Here is a 12,614-nt window from a genome sequence, read left to right as displayed (position 1 = left end):
AAATAATTGTTGATTTATATGATGCAACTGCTTTAATTTACTTGCAATCTGAGTACTGAAAAGTATCTGAAATGTCTAAACATTTGAATGTGAGGCTAGATAGAGGTATGATTATACAAGCAATAATTCTGCCCAGTTTTGACAGTTCTCCGAAAATGTAGTTTACGTTATGTAGTTTTCTTGAGCATCTTCTAATTTAAATATTTTGATAATGGTGTCTATTTATATGCTTGTGTCCTTGTATGTTGTAACTTAGATGCAATACCTGAAACAAATAACTCATAGGGTGACACTTCAAATCTTTAGGTAAAGAGAAATCTTGAAATTCTAATATTTGAATGTTTGATGTAAATGTTTTTCCATTAATGTTAAGTTTTTTCAGAGTTCAAGTATATAAGCATTTATTCTGCCTGATTTTGGCAAGCTTTTAGTAAGTATTACTTTATTTTAAAATGTAAATCCAAATACCTCTCCTTAGGATAAAAGTCTCACTGCAGCAAAATATGATAAAATATAATCCCACAGATATCCAAGCAGTAGAGACAACCATGCAGAGCAAACGAACAAGTGATGAACCAATTGTTAACATAGACCAAAAACGTTTATTGTGCACACTGGTAAGCGCTTTTGCTTAGAGCTTCTTCAGACCATAGACAAACAAACCAACATCATGTGACACTACATTCATATACCTTTCTACAGCCAATCAGAATCATTGTCACAGAAACACCAAGTCTTCCAACGAAGCAAAAACCAATAAAATAAAAATAAAAAAGTACCAACACAAACGCATGACAATATTTTTTATTTTTAAGTATATTGTATAAGTGCATTTTTATCTTGTATTTTGGTTCAAGAATGTTTTTATACTTCATGCATAATCAATTGTTTTTTCAAATTTAAGTGATGATGTTATTTAATGTGGATTGGTCAGCAGTTAGGGGATGGGGTATTTAAATTTTGTTTGTTCCAACCAACGTTACTCTGATGAAGCCATGTTTATGGTGAAAGCACTCAGTTGTTGGGATCTCTGTGTTTTGTGCTATTAAATCTGTGAAACCAAGTTTGTGTTGGGACTTTTTTATTTTTATTTTTATTTCAATCAGAATCATTGCACAATTAAGACAATTAAAGCAGCATCCAATCACAATAAAAATACTGGTCAGAAAGCCACTAATAAAGCATGCTAACCTATTAAGATAATCATAAATAATAAAACAAATAGCAATTTCATCATATTAGAAAATGACAGCTCGTATAAAATGTCTAAAATCTGAAACATTTATAAGTACATTAGTCAACACACGAGGGTACCATGTAAAAAATGTATATAATCAATATATATATATGAAATGTATGGGGGAATATGGACAACACTAAAGCATCTATTTAAAGTGTCACCTCCTTTATTTATCTAGTATGTAGCATCCTTGATTTTAAAATGGGTTTTAATGAGGCTCTCCCATTGAGGCCTCTACCTCTATGCACTCTAAGTCTTAAAATCCATTTTACCTCCCTACCCTCTGTGTGGTTCCTAATGTCAACTCCCCAAATAAGGGGTTGAATAATATCTATGATCATAAATTTGAATGCATGGTCATTCCCTAACGCTAGCACATGCTTAGCTAGTGCATTGTTGAGTGACCCTGTCCTGATGCTGTACATGTGTTCCCCTATTCTATTTCTAAGAGTCCTGTCAGTCTTCCCTACATAGAATGACCAACAGGTATCACAAACAGCAAGGTACACCACATGTTATGTCCTACAATCAGCTGTGGATTTAAAGGGATAACCTCAACCTGTATCTGGGTATATGAATTCTCCACTGCTGTCTAAAAGTTCACAAAAATTACAGTGCCCACATGGATGTGTATCTAATCCCTCTGACCTCACTGGGTCAGGTCTATCCATGGGTTGACAGAGGATTCTTTTTAGGTTCCATTTGTTTTTATATCTAAATCTTGGCTATTCACCCACAGTGCTTCTAATATTAGGATCAACTGTTAGAACTCCCCAATTCTTGTTGATCACCTCAAAAAATCCTTATTATCTACCATGTAAAACATTGGTATCTTCATCCCTGTCAACTGTGTGACATTTATGACTTGGGCATCATGATCATTCTTATTAGAATAGTATGGGCTAGCTCTTCCTCCTCTGAGGTGATATAAGTCTTGCAACCCTTCATCAATTTCCATCTGGCTACCCTTGCTCTCTAAATCTATCTCTTAGAACTGATAATTCACATTGATACGCAGGTTCAGAGGCATTAAGCTGGGATACCCTCATCCCTTGCCTTTTAATCATGTTTTTGAAGGCATAATGGGGGTGCATGGTGCATCTATGCAGCAACGTGTTCCTATGACAACCTTTTCTATATACCCCTGTATTGATTAGCCCATTGTCCAATTTCTCAATAAAAACATCCAGGTACTTAATCCTACTACTAGATGCTACTGAAGTAAACTTCAGATAGTGTGTCATGTTGTTCATACCATCAACAAAAGTCTTTAATTCATTCAATTCACCAATCCAAATAAAAAAAGGTCATCTACAAAACAACGATAAAATGGGATGAATTTCTTAAAGGCATCCATGGAGAAAAGGATATCTTCTTCCCATAAAGCTAGGAACATGTTGGTGTAGCTAATGGCACACGAGGTGCCCAGAGCTATGCCATCTCTTTGTAAATATGCATTTTGATCAAACAGGAACACGTTATATTCCAATATGACCTCTAAAAACAAACAGATCATATCTATGTGCCTCTCCCCATAATCACTATGCCTACTCCGGTAATGTTTAATGGATTTGACACCCACCACATTAGGTAAGATGGTAAAGAGTGATTGGACATCTAATGTAATGAACACAAGGTCCATATCTGCCTCAAACATGCTGGTAAAACTGTAAAGGTCCACAAGAAATTGTTTGGTATCCCTAAGAACTACTGTATTTTGATCCAAAATTGGATTAAGGAACTTTTCTACATACAAGGAGAAGGGCTCCGTACACCACCCCCTACCAGACACAATAGGTCTCATAGGGGGATTTGTTCCATTCTTGTGAATTTTAGGTAATCCTTGTATTATAGGCAATACAGGGTATTCAACCCTTAGGAACTTATATAAATCAGGGGTTAACTGACTACTTTTCAGCATGTCGTCTAACATATTCATAATTCTACCAACTAAGACTTGAATTTCATCAAAACCAATAGCAGAGTAAAAACGTGTATCACTCAACATAGTTGTCATAGATGTCTGATAATCATCCCTGTCCATAATCACAACCAGGCCCACCTTTATCAGCTGGTCTGATAATAATATTGTTATCATCCTGTAACCTTCTGAGAGCCCTTCGTTCATTGAAACTTAAATTATATTTACCTTTACTACATTTCCTCCTGTCATTACCATTGTTAAACAACTTATACAAGTCATCTTCAATGAGCTTATTAAATGCTTCAACTAAGGGGTGAGAGTTAGGCACATATAAACTAGGCCTCTTAAACAGGGAGACATATTCATCAGCTATCCTTCCAAATTCCAATTTCAGCATGACATTTCTGCTAAACATTTTAATGTCTAATACAGTATCAGTTAGACTACTATTGTTAGTGTGGAATAAAATTGAGTCCTTTATTCAAAACTGAAATTTCGTCATTATCCAAAGGGTATTTTGAAATATTCCACACTAAAGTATCCCTATGTGATTCCACATCTTCTTGAGAGACTGATTGGACTGTCTCTCGACTGATAAGTTGCATTTCTGTCTCACCTGACTCATTGAGTGAGTCCTCTTCATACCCTTCTCCCCACCAACTGGTAAAGGGAATTGATGACTGCAAACATTCATAGACTTTTCATTCCCTATTGATGAAACTGCATGTACGCAGGTGGTAATTTGGGTTGTGCATCTAGCTGCACCGAGATATCAGGACCTACATCAGATGCATTCTCAGTGTTATTCCGAATCTCAGTCACAATGGATGTTTGTGTCCCAGCCATTTGTTCACTTGGAGCCTCATTCCCAATTGAATTTAATGGTTGTATGACATTCTTTTTTCCTTTATCAGGTGAGCGTATATGGCCATTTGTCAAACTCACACTCCCTCGATGTATGGCAGTGTCCTTATTATTAGAACTGCTTTATCCATTGACACTCACAACCCTTGGCCAAGTAAAAACATGGCCATTCTGAAAATCCTTCATATCTCTGTCTATTTTGCTATTTTTCTGCTGGAGTTGTCTCCTTTCATATACAGCTACTCCATCTAACAACCAATCCATCATATGGTCAATGGTAGACCTTGGAAAACTAGCATACAGTGCTTTCTGCTGTTCTTTAATAGAAGCCCTCAGACCATCCTCCTCTGGCTTAAAAAAGTCTATAGGTAGTTGTAAGTATTTGGCGCTTACCTCCAGATTAAGGTGTTGCCATCTAGTCAGTAAATCTGGATAGTGGACACCATACGTTGGCATCTTTAGTACGCATAGGCCCCTCTGCACTATTTTTCTAGCCAGACAAACCTTTAAATGCTGTCTTTGGGTTTGCAACCATTTCAGTTTAAGAAAATCGGCTTCAAGTTTCTCCATTGCATTCCTTAAGCTCTTGGTAGTCACTGCATCCACAGAGGACGCCGTATCACAGGAAGTGACCCATATAGTAGGAGGGGATTGCTCTCACTCTTCATGCATGCATTGAACCTATCCGGGAGACTCTTGTCACTGTAATCAGACCCATTTGGCCTGTGATCCAATTTGATACTCTGTGTGAATCCCTCTGCCATGTTCCCACTGAGTGTGATAAGACAGAAAAGTAAAATGTAAATCCAGATATGACTCCTTAGGATAAAAGTTTCACTGCAGAAAAATATGATAAAATATAATTCCACAAATATCCAAGCAGTACAGACAACTATGCAGAGCAAACGAAAAAGTGATGAACCAATTGTTAAGACAGACCAAAAACGTTTATTGTGCACACTGGTTAGCGCCTTCGCTTAGAGCTTCTTCAGACCATAGACAAACAAACCAACATCATGTAATGCTACATTCATATACCTTTAAAAATCAAGGAGGCTACATACTAGATAAATAAAGGAGGTGACACTTTAGAGAGATACTATAGTGTTGTCCACATTCCCCCATATATTTTATATATATTGATTATATACAATTTTACATGGTACCCTTGTGTGTTTACTAATGTATTTATAAATGTTTTAGATTTTAGACATTTTATATGAGCTGTCATTTTCTAATATGATGAAATTGCTATTTGTTTTATTATTCATGATTATCTTAATAGGTTAGCATGCTTTATTAGTGGCTTTCTGACCAGTATTTTTGCTATGATTGGATGCTGCTTTAATTGTTTTAATTGTGCAATGATTCTGATTGCCTGTAGAAAGGTATATGAATGTAGTGTTACATGATGTTGGTTTGTTTGTCTATGGTATGAAGAAGCTCTAAGTGAAAGCACTTACCAGTGTGCACAATAGACATTTTTGTCTGTCTTAACAATTGGTTCATCACTTGTTCATTTGCTCTGCATGGTTGTCTCTACTGCTTGGATATTTGTGGGATTACTTTATTTTATGCAAGTGCTCTTATCTATTTGTTATCTGAATAGTTAAATATTCTTAAAAAACTTTATGTAGTTAAATGTTGGATAGCTTTAGTATAAAGGCATAATGCACTGAATTGTTTGCATATTTACTTTGTAACTGGTGATAACATCATAATGTGTCTTTCAGAGTTTGAATTGCTTGAATTTTTCTCTTCCTCTTCTAGCTACCCAGTAACCCTGTCCACTGCCGGTTCTATCTGCTTCTACTACTGCATTCATACTATCTACATTCTAAGACTTGGACTGGTATGAATCTAATCTTGTTCCAGGGAGGTCTTCTAGTTGTTATCCCTCCCCTGTACATTTATCTGTTATATCTGAGAACTATTCCCCCCATGGATCACACATTTCATTAAGGGGTACCTAGATGCTCACCCCACCCAGGGATAGGCATGCCCATCTCTGTCTGCCAGCACCTCAGATGCCTAAGTCACTGATCGAACCTGGGTTGCCTGGGCCATAGTTAGGGCTTTATCCCTCTATATGACAGCATAGGCATATTGCTTAAATGTTATGCCTAAATCATGACAAGTTAAATTTGAAGGTATGACAAGTCTTTAAATTCAGTATTTGACAGTGTAGAATAAATATTGGCTCTTTTTAGTTTTAGTTTTGATGTAACTTGTTTAATTCCTATAGTCTAGTTTCAGGATTATACACTGAGTACAGCACTGAATCTGAAAGAACTAAAATTTTTGTTGTGCAATTTTATTTGATTATGCTATTTCATCCCTTGTGAAGAAGGAGCTCCACTGAAAATCATACAGTAATTGGAGATATCATCAGTGGCAGAAAATATGTTTTGATTATTGATTGCTACCTATAGTAAGTATCATGTCTTCAACCCACATATCTCCAAATCATGTGACAGACCAGCAGAAATGGTAGCTGTTTGATGCAGTAAGTTGTTTCTGCACCAATATCCATTCTTTCGTACCCACATTTTGTTATTTCTATTCTTTCTAGTTCCTTCAATAGTTTAATTTATTTTTTTTATTTGTTAACCAGGTAAATCCATTAGATGCAAGTGCATCTGTCTAGGACATTCTTATCTGTTATATCCCAAAATAGCATGATTAGGGGAGAAGAGTCTATGATGCCTGATGGTTTTTTTTTAATAGATTTGAGAGACATGTTTTCTCCCTAATGTTATTCTATTAAAAAAACATAGTAGATTCTCACTGGAAACTAATGTGTTATGATTCTTTCCCTCCACTTCCTTACAATTAGCCTAGTATGATTTTTTTTTAATTTTGCATTTTTTTTGTCTTTGTCAGTGATTTTGTTTTCTTTATTTTTACTAGTGCCCATCCCTGGTACAATACTTAAGTAACATTTGAATGATAGGTTTGAAAGCATAACTTATAACTTATGTATTTTTTTAAACTAAAAGCTGCTGTTACAAGTTAGTTGCTAGCTACGCTGTGAGCATCTTGACTAAGCAATGCACCTATAATTGAAAGCTTATAACCAGGCAGAGGTCTAATAGATTTTTATTGATCCTCTAACCACAGTTACTATCTTTAGTGTCACCATCCTTACCCAGCTAATTGGCATGCCTAACACAAGTCTGTCTCTGTGATGAATTCCAGAAGAAGAAAATATTTAGTTTTATAGAAAAGTGTATAAACTTAGACTACAAAATCAGATGCAGACAGAAAACAAAGAATTATGTAAACACATTTACTCAAATGGGGTACTCCTGGTGACATATTAATGGGAAAGAATAACTTTTATTTATTTTTTTTATTTTATTTTAAATTTGTTAATTGGGGTAGAGCACTGATCCCACTGGATCTTTTTAAGTCTGAATCCTGGGTAAACAAAATAGATGGATGACATTATGACACAATGCAATATATACATCATAGTTGGCTTGAGGGTATAAAGACAATAGATAAATGATATTATATACAGAGGGGCTGACAAAACACAGTATATATATATATATATATATGCATGTAATATACACAGAGAATTATCTGTGATGAGGAAACTTTTTGCATATGGGCAAAGTTTTCTTTCTCAACTACATTGTATTCATTTATTTGTATTTATTATCAAGGATAAAACACTGATTCAGTTGGACCTTTACGAGACTCAGCCCAGAAGCAGTGTCTGGTTAAGTCATTTGCTTAGAGTTGCACAGTGGGCACATGGAGACAGAGGCAATCAAATATTGGAGTACATGATGGAAATCATTAATAGCTCATAGACTACAGGCCAGGTTCAATAATACCTACACTAGTTGTACATCAAGTATAAGCTAAATATGCACAATATGTATTCAAGAACACCCCTACCACAGTTTTTGTGCTTTCTAGTCACTCAGGAAGATTATACTAAGTGTGCATGTAGTCAAGACTTTCTGGTAACCATTATGAATCCCTGTCAATATTTAAAGCTGCAAGAAAACCAGTAGGAAAACTAAAATTAAGAGGAAGAAGGTGCAAGTAATGTCTATGTTGTCTGTTCACTCAGAACAGCATACAATTAGTGTAGACATTATTGAATCCCAGGGTAAGTCCTGTGTGCTGTCATGACATTTGAAAGCTGAGCTTGAAAACCTCCTTTTGTTCATTCACAGAACTGCTACTTCACATTATACAATAACCATTTAAGATTAGGTTTAAGACATTTTATTTGCACTTTAGGTAGAATCAGATTGCTTTTCTATCCGTAGCTGTTTCTCTGATGGTGGAGTGCTAATTTTGTAGAAATTGTAGATTAATTCCTTGGCAACAACTTATTTTATTTTTTTAATTTAATTTTAGTTTTCTTGTGTTGCTTTTTTACTATGTTGGGGTTGTGACCATATATGTCCCTGCCTGCGTAATTGTTTGGGAAGCAGAGATGTCTCAGTATGGTTAAAGTTTTGTAAAGCACATCGAATTAAGGATTCTTTTTTTTTCCCTCTTAACTATTTTGTTATTTCTTTTGTGTTACTTTAATGTTTCTGAGGTTTGGGCCAATTGGTCACAGTCTGCTAATATACCTTAGAAGTTAAACTCTACAACAGATACTCAGCTGTATAGAAATATAGATATTTTTCATTTTTACTTATCTAAAAGCTTCTTAGTCCCAAAAGTTCATCTAAAACCATTCCTTTTATTTTATAATCACTACAGATATTAAGCACATTTTTAGTTCCAAAGGCTGCACAAAAACATTACCTGTAAAGATATATTGGCACATATTAAATACATGGATTTAAAATTCCACTTAATAAAGTCAGAAAGAAATTCTCTATGTAGCTGATCTTTGAAACAGTAGGATTTCTTTCAAGTAAAAAATCAATTATTAGCAATGGTTTTAGCTAAGCATTTACTTTGCCACTCAAGTGACTTATTTTGCTGTACAACGGAATCATCTTGTTGACTTGTAATGAAAAGGTAGAAATAAAAGAAAAATAAATACTTGAATGACATTTTGAATGCCCAATCTGACATCTTTATTCAATCATAATTGAAACGCTACAGGTATACCTACTTTAACAGAAATGAAAACAAACTCTAGCAATGTTTTCATCGTTTTCATGCATTCGCTCTAACACTGCATAAATTGTTCAATTCCAGCTACCCCTTAAACCTCACTCCTCTTCCTGACCAATATCCCACATGTAATGTTCCCAAAAATTTAATTCATTTCTATGTAGTTTGCTCCTTTCTTTTTCTAAAGATCCCACCTCCAGTTCTGTTTTTCCCTTCACAAATTTTCAGTACTTTAGTTGCAGCTGGTTTAGATTTTGATTTCCATGTTCTAGTCATTACTTTTTAGAAGCCAGTAACATTCAGCTTAATAAGGTCTTACTGTGTCTAGACAATTCAGATCCTGTGTTGCAGTTAAAAAGAATAATTTCCATAGATACAATCATTTGCTCCTCCAACATTTATGTCAAAATACTCTGTAGTGAATGTTTAAAAGGTAACAACTTGATATACTCCCACAAAAACATGTTCCCAATTACCTCACTATTTCCCATCACACCTCCAGCATTTGCTGCTTACCAGAGGAAAAAAATCGGAGAAATCTGCTTGTTATATACAAATGCCTACGCAACACTTCCAAGCAAAACTACTAAACATGCTGGAATTTTTTGCATACTTGGAAGCCATACAGATGTCCTCCCATTGTTGCTTTGTAGGACACCATTCCGGTATCTTTTCTCAGTTTTTAACCCCTCCCCCCCGGATTGATTCTAATAATTACCATGCAGTATTCAGTGCCATAAATACTGCATTACAAATTGATTGCAAGCATAACACTGTACATACAAACTTACATTAGATAATTTATTAACTAGAGTTTGAGAAAAAAAATCTGAAAAATTGCTGCTTTATGTTATCTATTAGCTAGTACATCATCACAGTATCATGTATTCCTTGTCTATCTTAATAGCTAAGCCTTAGGAATATTATTTTTAGCAAAGCTTTTTCTGTATGGCCTGGAACCAATAATTTGACTTTTTTGAACAGGATAACATCTAAAACATTATCCCATACTGACTTATACTTTCATAGTTAGAAACCAGACATACAGTCCTAGAGATCAAGGAATCTAGCCCACATTCCCAGTTGCTCCAAAGCACTGATTGGTTAAGTGACTTGCTCCAAGGTTGCATAGTAGGGAAATGATTGTGGGAAAATTCAAACTTTGTTCTTTGGTCTTCTGTTTTAAGTGACAGATTGCTTTCATTAAACACAGAAAATAAAATTAAATAATGATCTTTTAAAGCCTCAGCAAATGAGAGGCATCTTTTAGATGTCCCATTCTCAAGTGAATTGTGAAATGCTGAAGTTATAAGATAAAATCATCAACTCTTTAAACAGACAATGTTACTTGTGTTTGAGGGCACTGGTGTGGTAACTGCCTTGACTTTATATCCTTCTTTGTTTATTTGCTTCAGTCAACTGTCTGAAATTTCTTGTGAATTAACTGTTCAGTTCTTCTGGGTGACTGGTCACTGTTAATCTGTCCAGCATATCTCAGAAAGCATATCCGTTATTATAGTTCCATTGTATAATTTAGTAGCTAGTTTTTGAAAAGAAGTTGCCAAAAGCTCAAATAAATAAACTTATGATTCTTTATTCACCTTAACAAATAATTTGTCTTTAAATTAGTTAGTATTAGCCCATTATATAAACAATATGAAGCCTTCATTTGATTTGATTATATCATGCAACCAACGGCATGATCTTATGGTGTCAGCAGGTATACAGGTAGTTATGCAAAGGAGATTATTGTGTTACTTTTGTGTGTCACAATTAAATTTTAATAAATACTACTGGACTTAAAAGCTGATGGCCAAGGATGATAGTTGTGTTAGAATCAGTATAATCCTGTATTACCTATATAATGTCCTTTATTGTTCACTTGGATTTATGCTATTAAGAGAATTTTATGGGACCTTATACAGTTTTGTTATCATGTGACATCTTCTCAAGTTACACACACTTTTTCATATAACTCCATTTTCAAAGAAATTTGAATAATCACTGAATTAAAGAAATGTATCTAATAGCATGGATTATGTTTTCTTCCACTAAAAGGGCAGCCTTTCTTTTAGGTGTCATTTTTAATAACAAAGTATCTTATAAATGCTGTAAGCTCACATTGTGTGATATAATTTTTGTAAATCGTTGGCTCTAGACTGCTGTGATACCTATGTCCATTGCTATGCATTACCAATGAGATACAATGCAAACAGCTGAAGGATACGGTTACCAATTATATTCTCGAAAGGCAACAATATCGAATCTGACATTGTCAACATGAGAATATCAAAAGTGCAGAACGTCAAATGGGTAAACGGAAATCTCTGTAAGGGGAGATTTCCATTTACTTCAATGTAGTGCGGTCTCATAGTTGGTATATTTAAGTTGCGGGGGTTGTGGGGTGTGCAGGGGGGCTTGCCCCACTGCCTACCCCCTTTAGATTTTCTTTTTTTGTTTTAATTTATTTTTTCTGAAGATTCGAAATAGTAATGGTTCGATCATTAAAGGTTGACCTTTAGTGATTCAAACCATTAAACTTTCAACGTTCTAATATAGACCCGAAGGATACAGCTGCATCAAAATTTTGCAGCAACAAAATGAAGGTCATAACTTTAATATAATTTTTACGTGAATATTGGCAAAATACTTCAGTATGAAAACTGATACTGTTGTAATGTATACAATGACAGTGAGTAGATACAGGGCATCATTGGAAATGGTTTGTTAATTGGAAATCATATACTTCAGGGACATGAGTGTGCCCTTTAAGAGAGAGAGAGAGAGAGTGTGTGTGTGTGTGTGTGTGTGTGTGTGTGTGTGTGTGTGTGTGTGTGTGTGTGTGTGTGTGTGTGTGTGTGTGTGTGTGTGTGTGTGTGTGTGTGTGTGCGTGTGTGTGTGTGCGTGTGTGTGTGATTGGGTCTACTTCTGTTGGTCGACAACCCATATCACTGACACTCATTTGGTCGACAGCTCATTTGGCTGACAAAAAATATTCAAGGCAAAAACCTGGGATTTGCCCCCCTCCCCACTGTTGTGCGACTGTGGCGTTGTTATATATAGTTGGGGGGATGTGGGGGGCACAGCCCCCCACATTGGGGGGGGTGGGGGGCGAAGCCCCCTACCTGGAATGTTTGTCGATCAAATGAGCTGTCGACCAAATGAATGTCGATCAAATGGTCTGTCGACCAACAGAAGTAGACCCGTGTGATTACACAATGCAATTCAAGGCTTCTTTTTGTGATTAGAATGCATTACACTACTGTATAATGCTGTAAATATTTCCACTGTTACTTTATCAGGCAGATTATTTTACAAATCTAATTAACTACAGGAAATCTACCTCTTTTAATTTATAGCTCTTAAGTTTTATCTATTCCCATGCCCATCAAGCAAATCTAGAGATGAGAAGGTTAGTACACTTGTTGATTTTAAGATTCTACCCAAAAGTTCAGAGTTAAGACATATAGAGAAATGGTGCCTGAGCAC

The sequence above is a fragment of the Protopterus annectens genome, chromosome 8.part0 (assembly GCF_019279795.1).
Source record: "Protopterus annectens isolate FY-2018-M chromosome 8.part0, PAN1.0, whole genome shotgun sequence".
Taxonomy (NCBI): Eukaryota; Metazoa; Chordata; order Ceratodontiformes; family Protopteridae; genus Protopterus; species Protopterus annectens.
Note: the sequence above shows the minus strand (reverse complement) of the source record.